Source organism: Lonchura striata, chromosome 1 (genome assembly GCF_050655825.1).
Source record: "Lonchura striata isolate lonStrDom1 chromosome 1, ASM5065582v1, whole genome shotgun sequence".
NCBI classification, from domain to species: domain Eukaryota; kingdom Metazoa; phylum Chordata; class Aves; order Passeriformes; family Estrildidae; genus Lonchura; species Lonchura striata.
Genome location: NC_140703.1, coordinates 61,341,777 through 61,357,369, shown reverse-complemented (window position 1 = coordinate 61,357,369; position 15,593 = coordinate 61,341,777). Strand labels below are relative to the sequence as shown.

Below are 15,593 nucleotides of genomic sequence, written 5' to 3'. Positions count from 1 at the left end.
ATCCTGTCTGTGCATTGTGTTTATTAGAGGATGTGATAAACGCCGTCACTGTGTTACACAAGACCATACAATAGTAATTGGAGCTGGCTGGGAAGTGAAATCTTTATTCTACAGGAAATTCCAGCTTGTCAATATTTTGTTTCATCGAGTGCTGGAACAAAACATGTTGGCTCTGCATTCTGCAGCCTTTCTGGCAAAAATGGAACAATCTATTTCTTTGCCAGCTGACAAGCCTGGGAAGCCAAGAAACCAACTGAGCAGTAGGCCTGATGCCAGGGAGCTGTATAGCCAGTCAGCTGAACTACGGTAAGAAGCCAGCCTGGCCAGCAGCCACAGACAAATCATGGCTAGAGCTTCTGTAGAAAGTTTTGATGGAGCTAGGGTAGTCCAGAATCTCCAGTGCCAATCTGTTCAATTAGAAGATGGCCAAACACCCTCTCAATAAGCGACTCTTGTCAGGAAAGGATGTAGCTCTGCTGTACTTTTTGTTCCTTCTGTGTTTCTTTATTCAGCTTTGCCTTGTGACTTAGGCATATATCTATTGCTTGTATGAGCAGATTAAATCCAAGAATTTTCCTTAAGGATTAATGATGATACCCAAGCCCATGAGGGAGTTTTCAGAGTGTCCTTCACTGCTAGTTTTCTGATTGTCATTGAAATAACCTTGTGTGTCAGCAATACCTCATGGCATCTGCCTGTGTATGCCCTGCAAGTGAAAGTTATACAGTTACTGCAGGCAGTACAGTGTGAGATTGGAATAAGCACTTGTCTGCGATTAGATAATGCATTGTCTCCTTGTCTTCAGCCCATATTTGCAGATGAATTTAAGATAAACCTGCCAAAATGCAATAATGAGGGAAAAACATCTTCTGACCTAGGGAAGTGATAGTGATCTTTATTGGGAAGTTGATGATGTGGAGGTCAACACCGATATGGAGAGCACCCTTCTCTGTCAGAACTAGCTGTGCTTAAGTACTGAGCTCAATGTAACCCTAAACCTAAACATTATTGCAGGATTCTTGTAATGCTCCAGTTATTTTTCCTTTTTGGTGTATTTCTGGAAAGGTATCAGATCAGTTTGTTAAAAAAAAAAGCTACATCTTTGCCCTCCTGTAGTTCATGGTTATGACATTATCATAAAAGGTACTATTCAAATGCTTTTTAAAAATGTTTAGATAATTTCTATTGTAGGATAAATTTAAAATTCCTTAGATCTGCAGATATTGTACACATTATACACATTTCTTGTTTTTTTTACAGTGGCTGCCTATACTTCCTCTTGAATGTTCAGAGATGTTATATACCATCCTTACCACAACTGTGGTAACTCCAGGGAATAATAAATAATAATAAATTCCCTTGTAAATGTTCAGTGGTAATTAAATTTTCTGCAACTTTGTCTATGTAAGTAGTCTCTGATATTCCTGCTGTGAAATTAGAGGAAAACCAGATGCTTTGCTGAGACACTTTTTAAATCCTGAGCCTTCCACATGTAAACAAATGTGACTTATTTTCTCTCTTGAATTCAACTACTGTGGAGATGCTACAGCATCTGGATTCCAAATTAATTTAATGTCAGTTTTCAGTGACCTTTATATTTTCTAAGAATGGCCCAGTTTATTATTGGTTTTACAGAGTTTATTCTTGAATCGGAAATAATTGTCATAGTGAGTATTTTCCCACAATGAAAATGGTTCAGTGTAATGTTTATGATGTGCTTTCTCCTTAATTTCTGCTGGAGCTGTTACACAGTTTGCTGTGTGCTGCTGCAACATATCCTGAAATGTTCTCTTCATCTCAGGTGAAATAACTCAAGCATATGTTTAAGGTTTAAGTCAGTCTCAGTATGACCATTTGGTTTGTCTTGTTTATATTCCACACATGAATAACTGCTGCTGGGTGTCATTTAAGTCCTTCTGAGTCTAAATTTCCTCCATGTTGCCACATACTCAGAGATTATTTAATTTCCCCTCTGATTCCGTCTATAATAGAAATTCTCTTTAAACATGAGTGCACTTTAATTACAGTATTATTGTCTTTTTCCGTCAAAATATTGACTGGAAACTACCAAGTCCTTGCATGTCTTGGATGGACCTTTCAGCAAAATAGGAGCATTAATACCTTCTCTTCTCTCAAACTTTGTTTTCAGTTCTCTCTCCCTCAAAAAAAAGAAAAAAAAAAAAAGGAAAAACTAGGAGTGACAAGGAAACCATCACCCAAGACAACCTAGAAGTGCCTCATTCCTCCATCCACATGGTTGTATAACATTGCTGTATACAAAGGATCCTGAAAACCTCATGTCAGAGAGAGGGAATTTTTATCATGTGGGGGTTGCCATTGTGAAAAAATCACTGTACAATCCTTTCCAAGGACTTCTTTGTAAATTGCTGTTTGAAGACACAAAATCCTTGCCAAAATGAAACACAGAACAGAAGTACCTGAAAGAAATGCTGTGAGTTCTTCCCTACCACAGTAAGATTTCTGAATAGCTTTTTCTGAGCTATCTTCGCTGAAGGCAATTTTATTTTTCCAATTAAAATTTTCTAGGTACGTTTCTCAGCTCAGAAATGTTACATTTACACGGCCTACTGAGAACCAGATAAATTTAAGTTTTAAACTGCTTTTAAATTGAAGCTTACTTGAGTGTGACAGCAAATTGAGTTTTTCAGGAGTCAAAATGTAGCTTAAAATTATACATCCTGGTAACAATGTATTTTACTGGGTATTTTGGACCTACTACTATTGAACCATAGTCCATGGTCCAGCCTTTGCACAATGTACCATTGAAGTATTAGTTATTCTTCTAATTAAGGAATTTAATTTTTAACTTTGTTGAAAGTATCTTCTTTGTGGCTACTTATGCTTTAAAGCTGTGGATGTATATATATATATATATACACACACACACACACACATATATATATATATATACACATATATATATACACATATATATATAAACATAGTATAAATATATATTTTTGTATATAAAGTAAAAATAATAATATATATATAAGTATACATAATATAAATATACATTTTTGCATATAAAGTCAAAATCTTTTTCATCAGTCAAAAGGGGACTAATCCTTTGCCTCTTTGCTCAGTTGCAAGAAAGTGCATTAGGAATATTTGAAAATATAATAAAACTGTTTTAAAATCAAATTGTTTGAACTTCAACAATGTGTCATCCTTTACAGCTGATAAGACATTGTTCTGCCTATAAATGAATGGAAAACGAGAATTAATATTTGCTTTCAGTTAACTGCCTGGGTCATACATTACATAATAAAACAGATGTGCTTTAGATAAATCAGAATCTGATCCTGAAAGATGAGTTGTAAAAATATTAATTTATTTTTTCCTTGTCTGCCAAGAGCTTCCCAGAATTACCAGTAGCTTTAAATTTCATGAGCTTGGAGTACATGGAAATATTGAGGCTTGTCCCTTCAAGTTGGTTATCTTGAGAGATTGCAGTCAAATGGTTTATTGAAAAATATGCTGCTAAAAGTTACATAAGGATTGATCAACTGTGGTTTTTGGTTCCCTAGGGGCAATGAGGATGGGATACAGGAAAGAAATTAGTCGCTGAAGCACTGATAATATTTGTATCTCTTTACTTTATGCTAAAAGGTCTGTAATAGTCATAAGTGTTGAACCACCCAATTCTTTATGAGTATAATAAAGCCATCAAAGGGTAAGTTAACAATAACATATTGATGATGGAATCTCTAGTAATACACCCTTTAAAACACATTATACCAAAGGAGAAAAATGGAAATGGATTTCCATTCCCCTACAAGCCCAGCTTTACTATTTTTGTACCAGAAAATGAAGTTACATTGATCTGATTTCTTGTTCATTGGCAAAAATGTGTTAATTTTCCAGGATTTTTTTGTGGTTGAGAGCTGAGGGATATGAATGATTTGTGTGGGGAAGAACTCCAGGGTTTCAGAAGAATCACGAGGTCTCTGCTTGTGGCTCCTGCTAGGAAGCAATCCAATGTTTTGGTCTCCCATCTTGGTTGCCTCAGGCTCTAGCAGGTCAGGTTTGCTCAAAGGCACTCTTTCTCCTCCTGTCTCCTTCAGGATCCAGGGAGGAGGAGCCTTTGACACCTTTGCAGCTTTAGGGCTCATTTTTCCCTATCACAAAAATAGAAGTTTGGATTTTTTTTATGAGGGACAGTTTTAGAATACACAAGGCTACTCCTGATAACTGGTATGTGAAATGAGAAATGTGCCAGGATCCAGAGTACAAATTATAGATTCCTGCCTTTTGGCTTGTTTTTAATTCAAGGCTGGTTTTGTTGGTCCCCTTCTGTCTCAGGTGTGCCAGGGGAGGATAATGTTTTTAATGTAAATTCATTTGATGAGATTGCAGAAACCTGATAGATACTTATGATTGATTATAAGGCTGGATTTCCAAGTAAAATTAATTACAGCTTTATAAGTGATGAGCTTTAAGATATTTGGAAATTTGAAATTAATATTTATAATTAATATGAATAATAAATTGCAACAGCATAGCTATGTGGTGTTTTTGAGGGCATTATATATGTGTGAGTGAAAAATACACACTGTGCTAGAGAAAATACATTATATTCATTTAAAAAAGTGTTCTGCTGAGGCTTTTTAGTGTGGGTGTTCTCCAGTTCTTTTCAGGAAAGATAGTAATGCACACTGCAGATGAAGAAGACTTGTCAGGGTGATACAGAGCTAATGTGAAATGATCCTAAGTCAAAAGTAAAATTCTGCCAACAGGACAAAGTGCTGGAAAATTGCAGCGTTGTTTTTGTTTGGAAAGAAGCTTGTTTAGAACTCTTCTTCTATTAAATTTCCTACCACTATAGAAATGTCAGGATTTCCATCCCAGATCCAACAGTGCAGCCTGTATTCTTTGTGGTTAACAAAAGATATATATGAAGGTGCCCATTATCCAATGCAGACCAAATATAGAAAACATTTATTTATAACTTCTGTCATTCAATAATTTTCTCAAGTTTTACAGTATAAGACATAGCTTTTCCAGAAATATTCTTGTTATTGATGAAGACTGATCCTCTAGCTAGTGTTACATTTCTTTTTTTCTTCATTTTTAATAAAAATAAGAGCTCTACGCATCTTTAAAAAAGATTAGAATGAAAAATTACTGATTTTTCATTTTAACTAAGAGTCTAAACCCCAACAATAAAAAGAGAATATTGCCAAATACATTGGCAGCTATGCAGGACTGAATTTAGCTGTGCTATACAATATCCAGGGCTGCATAGCTCAGTATTTACACTTCTTACACATGCACAAAACACTCCAAACTCACCTATCACAGAGAGATTTATCCAAAGCAAAATTCAGACAGGGTTTAGCTTCACCAGAATTTAGACATTCTATAAGAAGTGCCACAGGACCATTAATAACAGCAGGTGTCTGAGTCTTTTCCTTGTCTCACTGGGAGGAGGAAAGGAAGCTCCAGCAAAATGCTGGGATAAAGTGTCTTCCTGGGACACTGGTTACATGTCTAGTTATACAGCTACAGAATTAGTAACATCATTCCAGGCTGTGCCTTCCGGCTTTCTTTGGAGATGTCACATTCCAGTATGGCTACTACTGGCTCATCATTTTTAATAGTCCATGTAAAAGACTGGGGCATTTTTTTTCCCTCTTATTTTTCCCTGGTGTCAGACTGGAGGATGAGAAGCTGTCAATGTTTCTACCTTAATCTTCTTTTTCTCTGGTGAACCTGAGGATGTGGTTTCTGCTGGCTTGCTAGTGGTGGTGAAAAGGGAATATTGTTTTATCTTTCTCTTTTGTCTTTCCTCTTTTCTCCCAGTACTGCCTCCTCACTGGGCCACTCCTGGTGCTAGATCCTTCTACCCTTGGCTTAGTTCATTAATCCAGCTGATCCCAATCACATTGTCATGCTCCTTGATGCTTTTTGGCCATATTAGGGCATTAATACTGGTTGACAGAGGGGTCTGACAAAACCCAGGGCTGAAGCAAAGCAAGTAGCAGAGAGCCAGACAGGAAACAGGCCTGTGAAATGAACAACCTGAAGTTTATCTTATTTTAAGTTGCATGGTGGCACAGTGTGTTTTGAAAAGTAGGTGAGCAGCTCCATGGTTTGAAGGGAGTGCAAATGAGGGAGGGAGCAAACCAAAGTGCTGGGAGTGGGCTCCTCTCTGTGCTGAACCTCTGCAAGCACTAGGTGGCCTGCTTTTAAAGGAAATGGGCAATCCCATCCGTTTCTGTGTGAAAGAGAAGATGAAAAGTACAATTTGCACAAGCTCTGCATCTATTTTATACATCGTGCTAGTCATGCTAAAACTTCATCACCTCTGTAAAACATTAATCCTGTGTTGGAAGGGAGAGACACCATCAATGTTGGCATTGGGTGCCCTCAAAGACACTGAGGCCAGAGGAGAATGGAAGATAAGAGATGTAGTTGACCTGCAAAGTGTGGGATTAAGCCATAGAAACTGCATTTGGCTGAGGTATTTAATGTCCTCTGGGAAAGTCCTCCTAACAGCTGTAATTTGTGTCTCTCTCAAAGAATGACTTCTGGTTCAGTAAAAAGAGTCAGTGCAAAAGGAAAACTTTGATTAACTACAGGCCTTGAACCACTAAATAAACAAAATTAAAAATCAGTTAATATTGAATGCAAACAAAGCTTTGGTGAAATAGTAAGTGATTTAACAAATTTTAACAGCATCATTACACATAACTTATTCTCACTGATGCCTTACACATGAGAATCACTCAGTGCCTAAAACTAAGGTGCAACAGAATTTTAACATGGCATGCACCCTAAAAGTCTCATTTTTCTCTGTTTAATTCGGGAGGTGGGAAATTGATGGCAGCAACAAGTGAGCCTGGAAGCTAGAATGGGAACATTAATGGATGGGTAAAATGTAATGTAACATTTTTTTAGCACTGTGATTCCTCCAGGCAAACCCCCTCTACCAAGCCAAAGGCAACCTGATGGTCAGATTCCCACAAATAACAAAGCCAGTAGGTCTACAGGGTCTAGTCCTCTCTAAATTAAGAAGTATTATTTCTTTCCACTCCCCCAGGGATTAGTCTGGATATTAGAAACATTTAAACTGGGTATTAGCCAAACAGATGTAAAAGAACCACAAGGGTTTATGATTCAAGCTTTTCTCCATTTAATCCAGCAAGGGAAAAAGTCTTTAATAAAAGCCTAGATTGCCCAGCCAGCTAACAAAACCAAGGACATTGAATCTGGTTTTCAAAATATATATGTTTTGAGAGAGGATTTCTATTGAAAAAATAAGCCTTAATGTATTTTTGATCCTGCTAGTAAATGATACAATTGTTTAACCTGTATTTAAAAACTAGTGTTTCCATCAAACCTTAATTGAGTTGAATCAGCCATTAGCAGTAGTTCTTATTGACTGAGAAATAAATGATGATTGATTGGCCTGACATAATTAATTGTTATTGTAGTTTTCAACAATTTAAGCTTATTTGCCCGGGCTACCCTTTCCACAATGTTTGAAAGATTTAATTAACTCTCATGCCAATAATTTAAATAGGCTTAAGATTCTGAGAATTACAGAGTAATCATTTTCATGGCTGCGTGGTCACAGAGCTATATTGAAATTTTAATTCTGAGAACATTTGATTTGTAAAGCAGTATATACCTTCTTAAGACAACTCTGTGAAGGTTTTACACTGCAACTGTAAAATTTATGCTGCTCATTATGTTTTGATGGAGCAGAGCTGGCACAGGTATTGTCCCCTCCATCTCTCCCTGTGTAGCTGCCTAGTTCCTTTATAAATTCTTTAAGGAAGATATTTGATTTTTATTCATATATAAACTCATTCAATTATTTTCTTTTGATGAGGTAAGATAATAAATGAAAGATGTGAATTCAGCTGGCATCTGGAAGAATATTTTACAAGGCAGTCAATGCTGTTTGATGCTCTCCTCCTCTTGATCTAGAATGTTGCTCTAGAATGTTGCTCCTGTCCCTACATTTCATTGGGTTTATGGTCTTGAGTACCTGAAAGAAGATGCTCAAAACACAGTGTGTGGAAGATGAAGGCTCAAAAGAGAGGAAGTGAGAGATGGAATGCCAAAGCAGAATTATTTAAGCCTCATCTTCACAGAAAGTCAGTGCTTGAAAAAGAAAATTAATTTTATAACTTCCTGTTCTATTCAAGTGCATGGGTTCTAATTTCAGGAAGGGGTTGCCCCCACACTCCAGGCAAGGCACTCTCCTCTAAACTGTCACTCTGCCTTGGATGAGGAGTTGGCTCCAGAATCCACCTGCTCCTCCCACAGTTTACAGAAACTGATGAAGGAGAAAGAATAGCATGAAAACCTTGCTACCAAGCTTTTAGGGCAGGTACTCTGAAGTGACCTCTGAACCTACAATCCTTAAAAAAGCAGTTTCCCCTCACTCCAAAAAAAAAAAATGTGTTGGGAACAGCTCCATGGCATCTTGAACTTCTTAAACATTTTTTCCTTTTTATTCACCTGAAAATAGCCCCTTAAGATTTCTGATTGACTGTATTAACACTTTTAAGCAAGTTAGTTGGACAACAAGTCATCTGGAATAAATCAGAAGAACATACTCTTACACCACTTGCAGGCTTCTTTGTGACTTGACCTTCAGAGTACTGATGGCTTCCAACAGGGTTGGAAACACTGTGCCCAGGAAGTCTGAGCAAAGTTGTGCTCCCTCAGAAGAAGGGAAAACACACCATGGGTTGAATCATGACACCATTAGCAGATGATTATTATTATCGTTACAAGGGCCATGTGTTAGGGATTCAGAGGTATTACGTGTCTTACTGTAATTAATGAACTGCTCTACTTAGAGGATAGCCTGACTGCCGGGAGGACACATATCTGCTGTTACATTAATGTCACTAAGCAGCGGATGGATGACTTTTTTTTTTTTTTTAATGAAATTGAAGAAACGAAAGTGAACTTGGCAAAGTGTAATTGGGAAATGACAGTAGGTACCTGAGAAGGGCTGAAGCCTTTGAGCCATGGGAGATGCAAATAGCAGCTAAAGGGCAGAGGGGAGGAATGAGTTCAGAGTGGCAAGTGCAGGCACAGCTGTGCACTGCTGTCAGGGAAAGGAAATGGAAATTAGAACTAGATGCTGCCTCAGTGAGGCATCTGCCACATCCCAGGACGTCCCATTTCATCACCATGACATCTCTCATCTCTCCCTCTATAAAAAGCAAGATGCTCTTCCGTGTAGATCCCCTCGGTTCTCATCTGAAGGAGGAGGGCATGGGCCAGCTGCTGCTTTCATTCATCTGTGAGAATTTGGCCAGGACAGAAGCTATTGCACCTGCCTTGTGTTTTGTCATGCTTTCAAGACATTCAGTTCACAACATCTTCTTACCATTGGATAGCTGGGGATGATTGAGGTTGTGACTCCATTGTCCTATTTTATTCTGAAAAAGTATAGTTACAAATATGATCAGAACTGCATTCATGTAATTAGGAAAAAATCTGGAATGACTCCAAAGGAAATGGGCCAAACTACTAGTTAAATACATGACCAATTCAGGCCAATGTCATATTCCTATATCTGCCTCCAGAATGGGCAGATTTAAACAAAAACACAAACTTTTAGTGGCTTGAATGGCCTAATTTAAAAAGTAATTTTTGTTTCTCACTTTTTACTCTGCTCACTGTTCCAATATTTTAATATTAACATGAAATGTTAATACTGCACCAGTTTCATTTTTGCCCACTAAACCTCTTTAAATAATTTGCTATTATATTTTGTTTTAGACAAGACATCCATGCAGCCCTTTTTGATAACTCTGAGTAATAACTCTGTTAGACTTGCTTCAGCACTTCCAATTTCAATGCTTTCCTGTCTACAACCTTCTTTTTCTTTTTCTTTTTTTCAGATTATCCAATGACTTTTTTTACATTCTTTGACTTCTTATTCACAGAAAACTAATTTATTATGGTCAAGATGGACTGTGGGAAGCCTACCTTACTATGCAGTCTAACTTCTAGAAGAAATTCTGGGGAGTTCCCAGTGTCCAAACATGATCACACCCCATCTCCTCATGTACTTCAGACTGCCACCCTTAGTGGTGTCCCCTACTTTACCCCTTGAGTTATTTCTCCTACTTCAGTCTCTCATTTATACCACAGCTTTGATTATTGAAACCAACCATTTCAGTTTAGTTAAAGAAATTGAATCCTCCCAAAACACACCTAAAATTAAAGTACAGGCTTCAACCCTAAGAGAACTGTAAGCACCTGGAATTCATGGTGCACTGAACCCCGCAGGACTGACCTGTAAGCTTTCTGGGTTATCCACGAAATTGCCTCTCCAACGTATGATCATTCAGGACAATGGGATCCCAACCACAAGACAACTTCATCAATCACAAGATTACAGCCTTCGTGAGCTGACTTAGGTTTCGACACACTATAATTTTCCTTCTGTATATGCCACTGATTGTGGTTACTTTCACATTTTGTGCTAGGTACCAGCCTAGTAGCTCCCTGCCCTACAACACAGTAGCTGGTGCTTGCCTGCAGAATGGCCCTCTGGAATCAACCCCCGTGGGTGTTTATCAGGGCTGGTGCCAGCAAGGCACAGCCCATCCTGCTGAGTATGGGCTTTACTGTTTTTGCTTTACTGTTTGCTTTACTGCCACTTACCCGTGGAAAAACGTGTGCTACTGAATGTTCTGTTTTAATGGCTGTTGTTACCATGGATGCAAATGCAAATCTGTTTTTACACTTAATACGCTGTGTGGCAGCAAGATCCAGCAGAAGATCCCTGCAAATATAAACACCTACATGCACAGGGACTTACATCTGGGTTTGCACATAGCCATGAGGAGGATGTATAAAAGCTGTATTCAAAGCCCCTAATTTAAAACATTTTTCAGGCAGTCCTTGGCAGACTGAGTAGAAATGACACTTGATAGTCATTCATCCAAATTTTATGTAGTTTTGAGTTTTCTTTTAAATTCCAAAGCCTTAGATTGTGCCAAGGAGTAGCCATTGCATTGATTTCAATGGGGAATTCTGGTTTAGATTTGATAACACTGGTAACAGCCCACATTTTGAGTGGACAACATCTAAAATTCAGTGTCATGATGTTCAAACATTTCCACTGATTTCTAGACACAAAATAAATTCAGGGACTCATATACATTGAATGCATTCTGTTTATTTGAGAAGGAAGATCTCATACGAGTGCCTGTTATGGAAGGCATCTCTTATCATGTACAATAAAATCAACCATTGCTTCCAGCAGAATACAAAAATACACATCTCAGTGACTTCCATACAATAATAAATATGTAATCATGCATCCAACAATAAAAAGGCACGGAAAACTGGTCACTTAGTAGTCATAAAAATTACTAACTATATTAACAAAGCCACCCAAATTATCTGTACAAGGAAATGTAACAATATATTCCAAAGGTGAAAACACATAAAACATCTTTAAAATAGTATATGCAATAAATACCTCAATTGTTTTTATATATTAAAAATAAAACTGTGCCATTGTAAACAGTATGTAAACAAACAAAATTCACTGTTCCTTACCATTATTACAAGTAAATAAAGCCAAAAGTTACACCCCTGCTCTGTTAGATATACTTCATTGGCAAGTTTTGTCAGGCAGTTTAAAGTTTTATTCTTTTCTGCAGCAAACAGAGCCTGCTATGTGTGTAATTCTAAGTATTAGAGCAATTGCTAAGCTTTAAAACTGACTGCCCAGGACATAGTAGGTCATCAAAGAGAACTGGAACTAGGAAAAGCAATTCTTGCAGTGTTATGGACAGAAGTAATTATTTTTACTACATATAATAATGTGGGTAAAACTCAGCGGTTTATATAACACTGCTCTCCTACAGGACTTGAGGGGGCTGTACAGAGGTGGTGAGCATCCCTTGGGTGGAGAAAGTGAGGTACTCAGAAGTTAACTACACTGCCCCCAGTCTTACACCAGCTTCACTGGCAGGAAACCAAAGGCAGAATCCAGACCTTCAGCCACTTCCTCCTCATTTCCTCAGATATCACATGGCCTTGCAGACAAATAAAGGTGTGTCCTGAACTCCAGTCCTGATTAGAATTGCAGAAAGCCAACCAATACGCAAAAGGAAAGGAGTCTGCTTGCTTGGCACCCTTCTGCCCCCACTGACAACCACAGAGCCTTGCCACCAAGTGAAGCACCAAGAAGCTTTTTCTCCCACTAATCTGTGGTCAGAGCCACATTAGCTAACGAGCCCAGACAGAGCCCTGTATCCTTTGCAAACCTATTTATTGCCTCAAATGTCTATTCTTTGAGGTCTGTTTCTACAGCCAACAAACTCCTAGAAATTTCAACCAAGGTGCATACTTCCTGCCTTATTAGCAAGGGGAAGGATAGGAATCTGAATATGATCCTTTCCTAAACAAAATTATAGGAAAAGATTACTGGAAGTGGTGGGCATTTGCACAGATGTCTTCAGAAAGAGCCTTGTGAAGGAAGGTGTCTGCTTTGTTATTTCTTCAGCTTTTGATAACCTTGACATACTACATCATTTTACACATCCGACTACCCCTGGGATGACTTATCTATGATAAATATAAACTTACCTGTTCCCAACATATGTATTTCAAAGTGCATGACAGCTCTTGTTTAAAAATGGTATTTTAGCCTTAGATGAAGAAATTAGGATGCATCTATTTAGCTGTTTCACAGCCATATGGTTTTTTTACAGGAAGAATACACTTTGAGCATACATAATTAAAAGATACCCTGGAAAGGGATTTAGGAAGCGCTGCATTATGGTATATTTCATCCTTGTGCTATTAAAGAACTGTTCCTTCTGCTTTTAGACAAGTGTTTTCTCTAATGTCAAGCAGCTGTCTGACTTGCCTTACCATTTAACGTTTTCATCATTTTAACTGATCCATGGAATATAAAAAGTCACTCAACACACTGGCTCTGAAGATACCTCCATGTCTTGATGAGAAGCTGAAACCCACATACTTACTATGTAACTTTTTTTTTTTTTCCCAATAAGGTACTTCTGGATAAGGTACTTCAAGTGTCTTATACCAGATCTGCAAAGACAGGTGAGCTGCATGAGATCAGTAAGTATAGAAAACAGACAGGACTACTTTTTATTTATCATGGAATAATTCTTCACATTCACCTGCCACATTGCATTCCCTCTTTGTGAGATGAGAGAGGCATGAAAGGTGATCTCTTTTTAGAGGATTCTGTATTAAATCTTACAAAAGTTATTTTAGAAGGTATTTTCTTAGACATATTCAAGGACCAGATCAATGAAAAATTCTGTACAGTCTCTGAGGCATATATTCCCACCTGTGTTGTAGTTTGCAGGTTCCATAGAAAAATCCAAATAGAAACTGCAGATTTCACATTGGGAAAAAATAAATACATTTCACTCATTAAAAAACTTATCACAGTAGGAAAATAGCCAGTAAACAATAGATTCAGAAGAGTTTAATCTTGGCCCCAGTGAGATCAATGGGAGTTTTGCCAAGGATTTCAAAAAAGCCAAAATTTCACCCAGAATCATATACAATTCTTTAGCTGACAACAATCATAAACATCCTGCCACCCCATTGTATAAGTTAAATATTAATAAGCATCTGTAAACATCCTGCAAGTTATTTGATATAAAAAAATACTATAATAAAAACAATGCAGCATCTCAAGCACTGTATAGTTTTAAGTTTTTTTGGCTCAACATACAAGTTGACATTGTTATATTGGGCAAAACCAGGGCATGTATATACATCTCTATGTACAGGTGTGCTCTCACATAAACATTATGAACCTGGTACTACATATCTACATACATCCACACAAATACTGGCAAGAGAATGACATTCATAGGAATGGCACATAAAAGCTTACCCATGGTCAGTTTGAGGATTGCTTTTATGTGAGGAACAATATCTCTCCAAGAAAATAATCTGTAGGCTTACATGTAAATGCTATAAATGAAATGCAAGAACAATCTCCAAGGGGCCTAAAGTACTATTTAAAGCATAGCATATGCCTAAGTCCCAAAAGATTTATATGATTGCAAAGATGATGGACTTTCTTGTGGAATAAACAGGAAGAAGGGGAAACAAAGGGCAGAAACTACTGAATATGTGCCAGTAGATGTTAGATGGTTTTCATCTAACCCGTTAGATGTTTTTATCTAACAAATCATGTAAGATGTTTTAATTTTCAATTGAATATAGGTTTGGACTGAGTGGAAAGCACATGTTTCAGCTCTTTGCTACAAACTGCCATTTAGACACAAATATATGAGTTATGCAGAGAACTAGACAGCGTCCCATTTTTGCAACGCTTCCAGGCATAGCTCATGTATCCATTCATGCAGGTAAGTGGATGTTACTACAGAATTAACTACCAGCTGTACTTTACTGGAATACCAGTGTAAGTCACAAGTCTGGCTAATGACAGACAGAAACCATTCTGGGTTGGGATCCTCTCAGAACTTTTGAAATACCTTTAGATGAAATTTACCTTTCTTAAATGCCAGAATATACATTAAAAATACATTAATGCAATTCCATAGTGCTCAACATTTGAAGATACCTGCTCTAGACAGACAGATGTGACAGTGAGAAGTTTCATTAGTTTATTAGTGACTGATAGGTTTGCCATCACCATGAATTAAGACAAGAAGCTGCTAATACTGTATGACATTACATTATTTGTGTGTGATGACAGCAACAAAGAAGAGCCAGAGGAAAGGTGCAGAGATCAGGCCCCCTTCACCTTTCAGGAGCATCTCAACAGCTTGTACTCCTTATGTACAAATCCCATCTATTTATTGCATGTCTCATCTGCCACTGTGAATATCACCTTGCCCTTCGATGATCCTGTCGACATACAAGCATATTAAATCTCTAAGGTAACTGGCAGCTCTAGGGAAATGCCAAGAAGAGTTTCAGTTCTTTTAGGATTCTAAGGATATGATGTAAAAAGGTGGCTAATGAAAAAAATTATTTCAGGACAGGTTCACAAGCTCCTTGAATGGGAAAGATGGTTATTTTTGTCAAATATGAACAAACATATTTTTCAAGGTACCAAATTTAAGGAGACATAAAACCAAGACAGAAAGTACAGACACCACAAGTGACAGATGCCTGTAGAAAATCCTCTGGAATATGGCTAGACATACAGTCCAAATGCCTGTTTAAATGTATAGATGTGGCATCTTGTGAGAGGACAGTGCTACTAGGAACCTTCACAGTGAGAATATGCATGCCTGTGTGCTCCTTGTAAACCTTCTAAACTATCCAGCTAGAAAATCTTGTATCCTTGAAATTCTCATTAAAAGCCTCCAGGCCCTACTGTTCAGCACATGTGCTCTCCCCATCCTGAAAAGCAAGACCAAGCAGCTTTGAATGGCTTTCCTCCATCTCCCTGTTCACAAAATAATTGACCGTGACTGCAAAGAGAATTAGTCCCAAACAGAGCTTACTTACATTAACACCAGGAGAAGAACATAGTTATATCTCTAACTCTTTCCCTGTTACTGGCACTGTCAGGTTATTAATTAAACTGGTTTTTATCCAATGAATTCTTTAGT

At 37.7% G+C, this 15,593-nt stretch overlaps 1 long non-coding RNA gene across 1 annotated transcript; it reads right to left on the bottom strand.

Annotated features, from left to right (window-relative positions):
• Window positions 1-9,149: 9,149 nt before the first annotated feature.
• On the bottom strand, window positions 9,150-10,432 carry LOC146768692 (uncharacterized). The gene is made up of 3 exons (XR_014954451.1): window positions 10,295-10,432; window positions 9,380-9,431; window positions 9,150-9,290 (listed from the first exon to the last, which is right to left on the bottom strand). It is a non-coding gene; the product is annotated as an uncharacterized LOC146768692 (long non-coding RNA).
• Between the last annotated feature and the right edge of the window lie 5,161 nt (window positions 10,433-15,593).